The following is a 14,312-nucleotide window of genomic DNA, read 5'->3' on the forward strand; positions in this document are numbered from 1 at the left end:
TTTGGGGCATAAATTGAGCCAAATGTGTAAGTTTGGTTTTCTATAGTGCCTTTAATAAATATGAATCTGCCTTTCGGATCTCTTAGTGTTATCTTTACGTTGGAAGGGTAAATATTTTTACTTTACCCTTCCAACATAAATTTTAAATTTCAGGCATGGGAGAGACAGAGCTCTTTCAAAGTGCTATCATTCTCTTCAACACCGACACCACACCCTCTGCTTTTCTCCATTTCTCAGCTTCTTCTGGTGGTAGCTAGGATAATTCACCCCATGAAATAGGTTCAGGTATTTCTGCTGTTCTTAGTGCAGAGGTAGTCAAGTCAAGTTTATTATTACAGTCTGCGACCAGTACATATAAAACCATTTGCAAATCAGTTTAAAAACAGTCGAGACTGGATACTGGGGAAGAACGATGAATAAATATAAGACTAAAAAAATAAGATCATCATAAATTAGTAGTTTAAGCTGCCTTATGCGATTTATGTTGCTTGTAGACCTGGGCACAGAATCTTGCTACTTGATGTGGTGTCTGGCAATTCCGATCAGACAAAAGATAATCAAGTTTGATTTTATTTGAACTTCCAAGGAATCTTTCTACTAATGGACTAATGGTTTCCGCTCTAACTTTACTATGACTTGGGCAGTTGAAGAAGATGTGCTCCATTGAGTCAATTTCTCTTAGGGGATAGGAGCAAAGCCTAAGAGAGTAATGGACAGCTTTAAACTTTCCTTCCAGGACGGCAGAGGGTAGAGTTGAACTTCTAGCTAAAGCAAATGCCCTTCTGGAGTTACTGGATTCAAGAAAGTAAAAATAGGCTGCAGGAGCGGCAATATATTTAGTAGTATCTGAAGAAATAAAACCTGGTGCTCTAAGAAAATGTTTGTCTTTCAATGTCTGTCACTCTCTGCTTAATGAGTGATTTTGCTCAGTCTAACCCCATGACTCGCAAACTTTGAGGGGAAAGACCCAATTTTCCCAGGGATTTCAGAGTCGCCTTTTGCTAATTAGATTGAAATTTGTCGTGGAATAACAGAGGGAGCAGACGTTGCGGGTTTAGACGTCCTGACAGCCTTTTGAAAATTGAAAGGATGGTGATTCTGGCCTCTACCCTTAACATTCCTGTTTCCAGTCTAACCCATGAGTTAGGCATGCATTTGGGCACTTGTAATAGGGCTCTAAGGAATTTGGACTGCACTCTCTCAAGTTGAGAGAAAGAGGAGGATGGCAGCCCTAAGAATGATCCGTATACTAATTGGGCTAATGGTTTGGCTTTAAACAATCTGCGTGCAGCCAGTACATACTGCCCCCCTTGTGATTGATAGAATTTCAGTATACCGTGTGCTGTTTTTTCTCCCACATCAGCAATGAAGCTGCTATGTGTTGTTTTGGTACCTGAGGCTTGCAAAACTACACCCAAATATTTGAAGCTGGTAAGTTGTTCTAACTGATGCCCCTGAAGCTCCCATCATCTGATCTTTGGATTTTTACCGAAAGCCAGGATCTTAGTTTTTTTGGTAATTACTTAGAAGGTGTTCAGTATCACAGAATTGGGAGAATTTTTTTAGAGCTCGTTTCAGCCCTATGGGGGTCCTAGAAAGTAATACAGCATCATCTGCATAGAGCAGTACATGAATGTGCCTATTTGCTAATTTGGGAGGGTGCAATCCAGGGTCATTCAAAAGGTTTACCAAATTGTTGATGTAGAAGATAAACAGAAAGGGGGCTAGAAGGCACACCTGCCTGTAAGTTTGAATGGGGTCAGTCAAATGCCCAATTCGGCTGCACCTTACTCAGGGCAGTTTGCTTGTGCATAGCCCCCAAAAGGAACAGCAGTCGCCTATCAGTAGAGGAGGCCTGCAGTTTCCTCCAAAGTCTATTTCTAGAGACTGTGTCAAAAGCTGCTTTTAAATCAACAAATGCCCGGTAAAATGATGCTTGGTCTCCTGTAGCGTATTTCTCTACAAGGTGTTGCATTACTAGGCAGTGATCTATTGTTGACCTGCCGGCTCTAAACCCAGTTTGCTCATCAGCAATTATATCCTCCTGTTCTAGCCAGTCTAAAAATTTCTCCAGCAGATGTTTTGTAGACAACTTGCTTACACTGCTTAGTAAGCTGATTGGTCTATAATTGGATGGATCCTCCTTCTTTCCCTTCTTATGGAAGGGGACTACTATAGCCATTCCCCAATTATTGGGGATGTAGCCGGTTTCATCAATATAAGTAAATAGGGAGGCTAGGAAAGTTGCCCACCAGTCCTTATTTGTTTTTAGTAATTCTGGAGATATTCCATCAAGCCCAGGGGCTTTTGCATTCTTTAACTGGCTAATATAAGCTTTTACCTCTTCGGCATGAACTGGGGGGCATTTGGCCAGATTTTCTATTGTTGGGGCAGGAGGGGGTTGAATAAGATCATCATACATTTTTTGTAAAAAAAGTCCATTTATCTGGGGGGATACAGGAAGCCAAGGAGGCGGCGGCTGTGGAGGCGCGTTTTGACACTAGTTTCCAGAACACCACTGAGTTTTTGATCGTAGCTGCTTCAATTATATTGACCCACAGTTTTCTGGTATGTTCTTTCTAACAGCGGGCAACCAGTGATTTATATTTCTTTTTTAAAAATGAAAGAGAACGATATGCATCCTGTCTGGTCTTTTCATCAGCTCTCAGTGTTAACTTATAGGCATAGATTAAAGCATTTTTAGCACAAATACAGCTTTGATCAAACCAAGGTTTAGATGACAAATTGGTCTTGACCAGTTTTCCCTCTTGAGCACCTACCAAAAGTGGCCTTAAGGATTGGACGAGGTCATCATAACTCTTTAAAGGATTTTCAGATTTTGAGGAAACCGTAAAAGCTTGGCTATATAGTTGTAGGTTCTAGTGCAGAGGTATTTTTCCCTGCACTTGTTCCTCTGCAGCAAGTATGCTCTGTGCATTGCTACAGCAGAATTTCCCTACTTTCCTCCCTTTTATTGCAGTCATGAAGCTGACTTTCTGCCCATTTCTTTCTAGACACAGCAGAATAGCTGTGAAGATTTTAGTGTTTTCCACTCTGCCTCTTCTCTTGGTGTTGCTGGGATACAGTTTGCTCTATGAAGTGGGTTTTTTCCTTCGCTCTGGAGGCAGTTTCTCACCTTTTCCCTTTTGTTTTCCTTCTCACTTCTTGCTTGGCTTCCTCAAGTTGCTGAAAAGTTTCTTTTTGTAGCATTGGAAGCTATTTCCCCACCTTTTTCCTGGCTGGCACAACAGAGTGTTTTCTACTCCCACCCCCTTCTCATGTTTGCTGTGAGACAATGAGAGAGAGAATTATGTTGTACTTGAAAAGGAGATACTTTTGTCTGCAGTTAGTTTGTTTGCTTTCTTCTTTTTAGCTGGCTCTCTGGAGAGCTAAAAAGGAGTAGTTTCAGTAAGGATTGTTCCTCTCAAGTTGACTGAGACTTCTGAGATAACTTTGAGTCTCCTAGACTATTTTGAGATGCAGCAATGACTGGCAGTATTGTCTGAAAGCGGGATGATATAACTCATAAGGTTTGCCTTTTTCGAGAGTTAATGATCTCATATTGCCTATCCAAAGCCATACCATACTGCTGTTATTCAAAGAACAATATACATGAATCGCTAGCATCTTTTTCACCTTAATAATTACTTCAACTGGTCCACTTTGTTGGGGGGAAAGGTTAAAAAATAGCTTTTCTTCAGAGGTGCAATGGATCTTGAATCAATAGAGAGTCAGCACACGAGTTTAGCTTTTAAAATCATTTACTTCTAAAGGAAAAAGGTTAACAGGATTGCCTACAAAATAACAAATGCCTGGAGCTACATTCTCACTACTGGTTACAAACAAAGAGCTGGGATAACTGAATGGAGAATCTTCTTATTCCTCTGTCTTCTTGACCCTGAAAGAAAATCACCTGACCTGTTGACCAATAACAGTTTACAAACACTCTCAAGTTTTCCGGGCTTGCAGATTATTGGCTTTGAGCCAGGTTCCCCTTCCAGGTCAATCTAAACGATAGCATGGTAGGTAAACACATTAACCCCATAATGACTGAATCTCAGACCTTGCAACACACATATATTCCAACACATTTATGGTACAGGTTTCTCATATTTGTTTTACATATTGGGAAATGTCTTGTTGGGGTAGAGGTGCTCATTCGAGAGTCTTTCTTCATCAGGCTGCTCCCCTTGCCAAAGATTGCTGGCATTGATTGTGTGGGCCTGGTGTGGGATGCCGAGGAGAGTATAGCCATCTGTCTGGCGTACCGATCGCCCAGCGCACCAGCAGATGCTGTGCCAGGCCTGTTAGAGGCGGTGGCTGGCTGGGCCTTGGAGTACCCCAGGCTTCTGGTCTTAGGGGACATCAGTGTCTATGCTGATGATGCTAACTTCTCACAGGCCATGGACATGATAGCCTCCATGGCAGCATTAGGACTCTCCCAGTTTGTATCAATGCCCACACATCGAGCAGGCCACACACTGGATTTGATCTTTGGGTTCAGGATACAGGTGGATCTGGATGAAGCTATAGCAGTGCCATGGTCAGACCATCTCATCCTGAGGGCTTGTCTGGGCACCATGACCCCCTCCTGCTTGAGCAACGAGCTGATTTATGCTCACCCGTGGAGTCAAATGGATCCAATTGAATTGCAGAACGCTCTGCAGGATCCGATGCCCCCTGGTGGCTCATTGGATGAGCTGATAGAGGACTGGAATGCCCGTTTCTCTGAAGCTATTGATGAGATTGCTCTCTCCGCCCCCGAACTAGAGTAGCTCCTTGGTATACTGATGAGCTACGACAAATCAAATGGAAGCTGAGACGGCTAGAGCGAGTGTGGCGGCGACTCCATGATGAAATGACAAGAACATCTTATAGGACGTTTATGAAGGCCTATGAGATGGCACTGAAAGCTGCAGAGACTACTATGCAGCTTCCACTGCGTCCACTAGTTCTCGCCCAGCACAACTTTCCAGAGTGATTTGGTCTTTAACGTCCCTCACACATGGGACAAATAAAAATGTAAATTCAGTAATAAGCTGTGAGGCTTTTGGAGACTATTTTGCGGATAATATCTTGTCACTCCGCCAGGATCTGTCCACCACAGTTGATGCAGTATGTGTACTGGAGGCCCCTTGGTCGTCCTCAGGGTTGACATTAGATCAATTCAGGCCACTCTCCCAGGAGGAGGTGGGCAGGGTCCTGCATGCTGTGAAACCTACCACGTGCCCACTGGACCCGTGCCCATCATGGCTGGTGAAAAGTGGTGGTGATGGGATTTGGGCACCATTAGCTGACATCATTAATCTTTCTCTGAGTTCCGGGTTTTTTCCAGACTCACTGAAAGAGGCAGTGGTGCAGTCCTTATTAAAGAAACCATCACTGGATCCTGCTGATCCAGCCAATTATCACCCAGTTTCGAATATTCCGTTCCTGGGTAAGGTAATTGAGAGGGCGGTAGCGGAACAGCTGCAGGTATACCTGGGTGATGCCTCTATCCTGGATCCATTCCAGTCCAGCTTCAGGCCTGGCCATGGTACAGAGACGGTTCTGGTTGCCCTCACAGATGATCTGCGGCGACACCTGGACCGGAATGGTTCGGCACTGCTGATACTTTTAGATCTTACAGCAGCATTTGATATGGTCAGTCATAATCTTCTGACCCACTGCCTTGCCGATGTGGGGATTCGTGGAACAGCCCTGCAATGGCTGAACTCCTTCCTTCACAGTCTAGGACAGAGGATGGCACTCGAGGAACAGATGTCTGCTTACCATTGTGCATGTGGCATCCCTCAGGGGGCGATTCTTTCTCCAATGCTATTTAACATCTATATGTGCCCCCTTGCCCGGTTAGCCCGCAGCTTTGGGCAAGGTTGTCACCAGTATGCGGATGACACTCAGCTCTATCTGCTGATGGATGGTGTTATGACCTTTACTTTCTTTAGGGTAGATTTTTCTTTTAATCTATCCCTTAACTCTCTGGGTAGTCTGCTGCCACCAAGAATATTTTATTCCAAGATATTTTATTTAAATTTTCCCTTTGGTAACGTTCCTAAGCGTCAGGCTCCTTCGTGGTTCTATGTGGCCCTGAAGATAGGAATGGGATATAGCAATGACAGCTACACTGGGATATAGCAAAACAAAAATAAACTTTTATTTAGTCGAGAAGCGTATCGGTTTCATAAACGTAGTTCTCGGTTGTTCGATGTATTGTCGAAGGCTTTCACGGCCGGAGAACGATGGTTGTTGTGGGTTTTCCGGGCTGTATTGCCGTGGTCTTGGCATTGTAGTTCCTGACGTTTCACCAGCAGCTGTGGCTGGCATCTTCAGAGGTGTAGCACCAAAAGTCTTTTGGTGCTACACCTCTGAAGATGCCAGCCACAGCTGCTGGCGAAACGTCAGGAACTACAATGCCAAGACCACTGCAATACAGCCCGGAAAACCCACAACAACCATCGTAGTTCTCGGTTCTTAAAGTTACTTCATTTACTCTCATTCACACAGCTGGCCTCTCTTTCCCTGACTGAGTGTCCTTTCACAAACATGCTCAGTTCAGGTTCCACACAGGTTATATTTCTCTCATAAACACTTCAACATATTCAGGCAGCACACAGCTAGCCTGCTTTCTTCTGACTAAAATTTTTCTCTCTACTCTCAGTCTCAAACTGCATTCACTCCACCCACCCTCTCAGTCCTTAACCAATCATATTGTCAGAAACTGTTTTAACCTAAGTAACGCCATATTTAATTGTGTAGTGTTTAGACTTCTTTCCCTCCAGGCAACACCTGCAAGGAGCCGATTCCATGGGAAAGGATCCTGTCTTATCTGCTGTTCCAGGCAATACCTGCAAGGAGCCAATTCCATGGGAAAGGATCCTGTCTTATCTGCTGTTTCGACCTTGGCCAGCTCAGCGCACCTCTGAGAAGTTTTGCTGTATGAACTCGGGGGGGGGGGGGGAGGCTGGGCTCCGGGAGTGTGAAATGTAACAACCTTTACTCTATGATTCATTCCTAGCAACGCTTTGCTCGGCCAGGATCTCTAATCCTGGAATATGCACATCTGGCCTTGAATGCTGTCTTTCACAATAAACCTTTCGAAATCAAAAGACCTCGTCTTCTTGCAGAAGGGAGTGAAACAGACTATCAAGTCTGGAATGCCATAGCCTGACACATATCACTCACTCATCCATCTCCTTCACCCCCCCCCACTCTTCACCTATCTCATCAAGCATTTAAAGATACATGCACACATTTACTTGGAATCATTAGAGATGGCCAGTCCGATCTTGCTTTGGATTCCTTGGTCAAGGGTCTTGAGGCTGTGACGGTATGGTTACATCAGAGTCGCCTGAAATTGAATCCCCTGAAGACAGAGGTTTTGTGTCTGGATCATGGGGCAATCGAGCTAGGAACCGGCTCCCAGCCATTGATGGGGTACAATTGAAACCTTCCCTGATGGTGAGGAGTCTGGGTGTGACCTTGGATGCTACACTTTCAATGGAGGCCCAGGTCATGACTGTTGCCAGGTCTGCCTTTTTCCATCTTCGACAGGGCAGGCAACTGGCGCCCTATCTTTCACCACAGGACCTGGCCACAGTAATCCATGCAACGGTCACCTCCAGGCTAGACTACTGCAACTCACTCTATCCTGGACTGCCCTTGGGCCTGACCTGGAAGTTACAGCTGATCCAGAATGCAGCGGCACGCATCCTTACCGGAACGCCCATCCAAGCGCACATTCATCATGTGCTGTGCCAGCTGCACTGGCTTCCAGTGGAGTTCCAGATCTGGTTCAAGGTGTTAACCTTGGTATTTAAAGCCCTTCATGGACTGGGACCTCCATACCTGCGGGACCACCTCTTCCACTATGTCCCCTGCAGGGTGTTGTGCTCTGCAGACAAGCAACTCCTGGTGGTCCCTGGCCCAAAGGACATCCATCTGGCCTCAACCAAGGTGAGTGCTTTTTCTGCCCTGGCCCTGGCCTGGTGGAATGCTCTCCCGCTGGAGATCTGGGCCCTGTGGGACCTGTTACAGTTTTGCAGGGCTTGTAAAACGGAGATGTTCTGCTGGGCCTTTGGCTGAGTGCCAGCGAGTGTCCTCCTTCTTCCATCTAAGACCACCATTTCTTCCGGAGCTGCCCTCAGCCATCTGCCATGCCTGTATACAGACTCCCAATATTTGTTTAAATAGCCTGCTCCTGGGCTATTTTAATCATTTTAAAAAAATATTATTGATTTTATGTTTCTGTGACTTTAATGTATTTTTTAATGTTGTTAGCAACCCTTAGCCCATCTGTGGGGAGGGCAGGGTATACATCAAATAAATAAATAAATAAATAAAGTTACGGTGAGCGTTTGAGCTGCTTGATGTCTGTGGACAGGACCATTTAGGGGGTGCTCAATAGGTTTTCTCAGTTGCATTTTTTTCAAGAAAGTAATCTGTATAAAACTATGCCCCTCTTGAGGTCTGTGCCTAAGGCGGCTGCCTAGTTGGTCTAATGATAGCACCGGCCCTGTCTATAGTTATGGCAAACAGAAATGGGGAAAGGGGACAGCCTTGTCTAGTTCCCCTTGCTATATGGATATCTATCGAATGTACATTGTTAGTCCTAACTGTAGCTTTTGGAGAAAGATAAAGAGCATTAATGGCATTTTAGAATTGGTCGCCAAAACCCATTTTTTGAAGTAAAAGTTTTAGATATGGTATTTCCACTTAATCAAATGCCTTCTCTATATCAAAGGTCAGAAGTAATGCAGGGGTTTTGTATGCTACACAGAAATTAATTATAGTTAAAGTGTTACGTGTATTGTCAAAAAGATTCCTTATTGGCATAAAGCCAGTCTGGTCAAGGTGAATGTAGTTGGTTATTTAAATTTAGACAATGTTTTGGCAAATATGCTTGTAAAGATCTTTTGGTCTTGATTCAGTAAGGGTATTGGTTGAGAAGATTTAGTATTTGTAATATCGTTGTCCTTTTTTGGAGTAACTACTATTTCAGCCTCTGACCAAGATAGAGGGATGCTACCTCCTATCATAACAGAGCTGCACGTGGCAGTTAGTGGAGTTGAAAGTAGGTGAATGTATTTTTTTGTAAAAATTTGCCAGGGAATCCATCCCTGTCTGAAGCTTTGTTATTTTTTTCAAGGATTTGATAGTGACTGTAACATCTTCTGTTGTGACTGGCTGGTCCAGATATTGTTTATGTTCTTGTGAGTTTTTTTCCAAATTTCCTGTGATGATAAAAAAATTAAAATATAATTAGTGTCAGGATTGTCTGATGTACAAATGGTTTGGTAGTATTCAGCAAATACATCGGCTAATTTTACAGAATTAGTTTGGGTTTTTCCTGGGTGCCTTTAATAGCTTGTATAGAATGTGAGGAGGTTTTTCCCTCTAATTTTATGCAAGTAAGTTTATAGATTGGGTGGCCTTTTTTGTGTTCATATTCTAGTTTTCTTATTCTAGATATCATTTCATTTCTAATGTTTTCTTTTTGCTCTTCATGACAGGAGGCAACGGAGATTAATTTCCCTCTAAGTACCACTTCCATAGCATCCTACACATGGATTTGAGGAATGCCACATAGTTTGTTTCTATTGTTTAATTTCTAAAGAGACTTCAGAAGAAATTTATTTGTTAAATAAAAGTGATTTATTTAGTTTCCAATTTGTTTGATGTCATTTATTCTCAGTGTACATTCTGTCCAAGCATAGTCTGTCCACAACTTGTCACCAATCCTTGATGTAAGAGTTTGACTAATTAATTTAGGAGATAAGAATATGTCATTTAAATATGTAATTTAGAAGATAAGAATATGTAATCAATCCTTGTGTATATATTGTGGATAGAAGAGAAGTATGTATAGTCTGTTACCAGTGGGTTTTGCAGATGTCACTAGATCAATAAATAAAGCCTAAGAGCCATTAATTGATCTTAGCAGCTTAGTAACTGTATTGTTAATTTTAATTGCTTTGACACGATAGGCAGTAAAATTTAAAAGGTCATTCAGAGAGGAGTGATACAAATGTTTACTGCTGACACATTGATTTACCCATGCTGAACGAAAGCAGAATTGAAAGCCAAGAGAATCAAGTGCACTCTACATGAAGACAGCTCGCCAGGTTGTTTTGATCTACAAGCAGCTCTCCACACTGAAAGCAGTGAAAGCAGCTTTCTCAGTAATCATGCTCTGCGGTATTATCCAATACAATTTTTAAAGTTTGTATATGTACACTCACACATTATGCAATGCATTTATATTTTGTATCACTTTCATATTTATCAAAATACTTAATTTCACAGGTCAAGGGATGGTGTCATGGAAATATAAATAATAATAATAACTGTGCTTATATACCACTCTTTTACACATATTAGCGCCTCATCCAGAGCAGTGAACAAGTTAGTGTTATTCTTATCCCCACAATGGAGCTGGGGCTGAGAGGAGTGGCTGACCCAAGGCCACCTACTGAGCTCACGTCAGTAGTGGAATTCAAACCAGTAGATTGCTGGTTATGGTTTAGAACACATACTTAGTGAAACATATGCATTCTAAATAATGCTGTGTGAACTTCACTGTAGTTCTTTTTCTAGTATAGTGTATAACTGGTGCTTCTTTATCTTTGACAGCCAATTAAAAATAGTGAACAGTATCAAATACATGTTCTTTAATTGTTAGCAGAGACCAAGGATGATCTGGTCATGTAACTTTTCCTGTCATTTTTACTATCCATATCTCTTATCTTGCAGCTGGGCATAGTGATACTTTTGGCTAGGTAGAATGTCACATGATTGGAAATAGTAAATAGTGTTTTGATATTTATCTATGTTATCATATGAAAAGATGTTAGATATCTGCATAAGATAATATATAAAAATGGTAATCCAAATAGCAGATCAGGGTTTTGGCCAAAAGAAATCTCATGAAGATCTAGGCAGGAAACTTACCCTTGTAATATGTGCTACGGTAACTTGAATGCATTTCATCGTTAATCTGACTGAGTTAGATTTCATTAAGGAATGTTAGGAAACTTAATTCTTGTTGTGTTCATCTGTTCTATTTTTCTGTTTCATTTAAATGAACATTTATATTTTGATACCTCACTTAATGAAAACAACTAGTGTTTGTTAATGAAAGAAGCCATTAAAGTCTTAGGAGCAGTCTGTCTCCTGGTTGGGAGAGTGCAACAAAAACATACATCCCATATATTTTGTACTGAAAAACAGTTTCTCTAAAACAGAGAAACATGTTTTCAGTTCTCACTTGAAGGTTTCAAGCTGTTCAGGATTTAAGATAAAACCTTCAACCCATCTCTACTGAGTATTTAATACTTTTTACTTAATGTTTAAAAGTTATGTTTAATATTTATGCCTAATATGATTATAGAAGCAATACTGTTTGAATTATCTATATACTTATTTGAGATGGATTGTTAGTAAATTTACAATTTTATGAAGTTTTTACCATTTTATAACATTACAACATTGTACCACAAAAGTTTTGCTTGTAAAAGAGGTTGCCAAAAATAAAATTCCCCATCCCACTGGCGAGGGGCGAGGGGCGAGGGGCGAGGGGCGAGGGGCGAGGGGCGAGGGGCGAGGGGCGAGGGGCGAGGGGCGAGGGGCGAGGGGCGAGGGGCGAGGGGCGAGGGGCGAGGGGCGAGGGGCGAGGGGCGAGGGGCGAGGGGCGAGGGGCGAGGGGCGAGGGGCGAGGGGCACGAAGACGAAGACGAAGACGAAGACGAAGACGAAGACGAAGACGAAGACGAAGACGAAGACGAAGACGAAGACGAAGACGAAGACGAAGACGAAGACGAAGACGAAGACGAAGACGAAGACGAAGACGAAGACGAAGACGAAGACGAAGACGAAGACGAAGACGAAGACGAAGACGAAGACGAAGACGAAGACGAAGACGAAGACGAAGACGAAGACGAAGACGAAGACGAAGACGAAGACGAAGACGAAGACGAAGACGAAGACGAAGACGAAGACGAAGACGAAGACGAAGACGAAGACGAAGACGAAGACGAAGACGAAGACGAAGACGAAGACGAAGACGAAGACGAAGACGAAGACGAAGACGAAGACGAAGACGAAGACGAAGACGAAGACGAAGACGAAGACGAAGACGAAGACGAAGACGAAGACGAAGACGAAGACGAAGACGAAGACGAAGACGAAGACGAAGACGAAGACGAAGACGAAGACGAAGACGAAGACGAAGACGAAGACGAAGACGAAGACGAAGACGAAGACAAAGACAAAGACAAAGACAAAGACAAAGACAAAGACAAAGACAAAGACAAAGACAAAGACAAAGACAAAGACAAAGACAAAGACAAAGACAAAGACAAAGACAAAGACAAAGACAAAGACAAAGACAAAGACAAAGACAAAGACAAAGACAAAGACAAAGACAAAGACAAAGACAAAGACAAAGACAAAGACAAAGACAAAGACAAAGACAAAGACAAAGACAAAGACAAAGACAAAGACAAAGACAAAGACAAAGACAAAGACAAAGACAAAGACAAAGACAAAGACAAAGACAAAGACAAAGACAAAGACAAAGACAAAGACAAAGACAAAGACAAAGACAAAGACAAAGACAAAGACAAAGACAAAGACAAAGACAAAGACAAAGACAAAGACAAAGACAAAGACAAAGACAAAGACAAAGACAAAGACAAAGACAAAGACAAAGACAAAGACAAAGACAAAGACAAAGACAAAGACAAAGACAAAGACAAAGACAAAGACAAAGACAGCCGGGCCCCCGGGGGTCGCGGCTGCGCCGCTCCCCCCGAGGCCCCCCGCCCCGCCTGCGGCGGGCCGGGGGCCCCCGGGGGTCGCGGCTGCGCCGCTCCCCCCGAGGCCCCCCGCCCCGCCTGCGGCGGGCCGGGGGCCCCCGGGGGTCGCGGCTGCGCCGCTCCCCCCGAGGCCCCCCGCCCCGCCTGCGGCGGGCCGGGGGCCCCCGGGGGTCGCGGCTGCGCCGCTCCCCCCGAGGCCCCCCGCCCCGCCTGCGGCGGGCCGGGGGCCCCCGGGGGTCGCGGCTGCGCCGCTCCCCCCGAGGCCCCCCGCCCCGCCTGCGGCGGGCCGGGGGCCCCCGGGGGTCGCGGCTGCGCCGCTCCCCCCGAGGCCCCCCGCCCCGCCTGCGGCGGGCCGGGGGCCCCCGGGGGTCGCGGCTGCGCCGCTCCCCCCGAGGCCCCCCGCCCCGCCTGCGGCGGGCCGGGGGCCCCCGGGGGTCGCGGCTGCGCCGCTCCCCCCGAGGCCCCCCGCCCCGCCTGCGGCGGGCCGGGGGCCCCCGGGGGTCGCGGCTGCGCCGCTCCCCCCGAGGCCCCCCGCCCCGCCTGCGGCGGGCCGGGGGCCCCCGGGGGTCGCGGCTGCGCCGCTCCCCCCGAGGCCCCCCGCCCCGCCTGCGGCGGGCCGGGGGCCCCCGGGGGTCGCGGCTGCGCCGCTCCCCCCGAGGCCCCCCGCCCCGCCTGCGGCGGGCCGGGGGCCCCCGGGGGTCGCGGCTGCGCCGCTCCCCCCCGAGGCCCCCCGCCCCGCCTGCGGCGGGCCGGGGGCCCCCGGGGGTCGCGGCTGCGCCGCTCCCCCCGAGGCCCCCCGCCCCGCCTGCGGCGGGCCGGGGGCCCCCGGGGGTCGCGGCTGCGCCGCTCCCCCCGAGGCCCCCCGCCCCGCCTGCGGCGGGCCGGGGGCCCCCGGGGGTCGCGGCTGCGCCGCTCCCCCCGAGGCCCCCCGCCCCGCCTGCGGCGGGCCGGGGGCCCCCGGGGGTCGCGGCTGCGCCGCTCCCCCCGAGGCCCCCCGCCCCGCCTGCGGCGGGCCGGGGGCCCCCGGGGGTCGCGGCTGCGCCGCTCCCCCCGAGGCCCCCCGCCCCGCCTGCGGCGGGCCGGGGGCCCCCGGGGGTCGCGGCTGCGCCGCTCCCCCCGAGGCCCCCCGCCCCGCCTGCGGCGGGCCGGGGGCCCCCGGGGGTCGCGGCTGCGCCGCTCCCCCCGAGGCCCCCCGCCCCGCCTGCGGCGGGCCGGGGGCCCCCGGGGGTCGCGGCTGCGCCGCTCCCCCCGAGGCCCCCCGCCCCGCCTGCGCCGCTCCCCCCGAGGCCCCCCGCCCCGCCTGCGGCGGGCCGGGGGCCCCCGGGGGTCGCGGCTGCGCCGCTCCCCCCCGAGGCCCCCCGCCCCGCCGCACGTGCCCCCCAGTCTCTGCAGTTCAGAGGTGTGTGATTTGGGGTCATCCAAAGATTGTTTTGGGTTTCAGAGGGCTTATATTTTCACCACTTGCTTATTCAAAGCCATGTCTAATACAGGGTGCTTAGA

The sequence above is a fragment of the Eublepharis macularius genome, chromosome 6, assembly GCF_028583425.1.
Source record: "Eublepharis macularius isolate TG4126 chromosome 6, MPM_Emac_v1.0, whole genome shotgun sequence".
Lineage (NCBI taxonomy): Eukaryota > Metazoa > Chordata > Lepidosauria > Squamata > Eublepharidae > Eublepharis > Eublepharis macularius.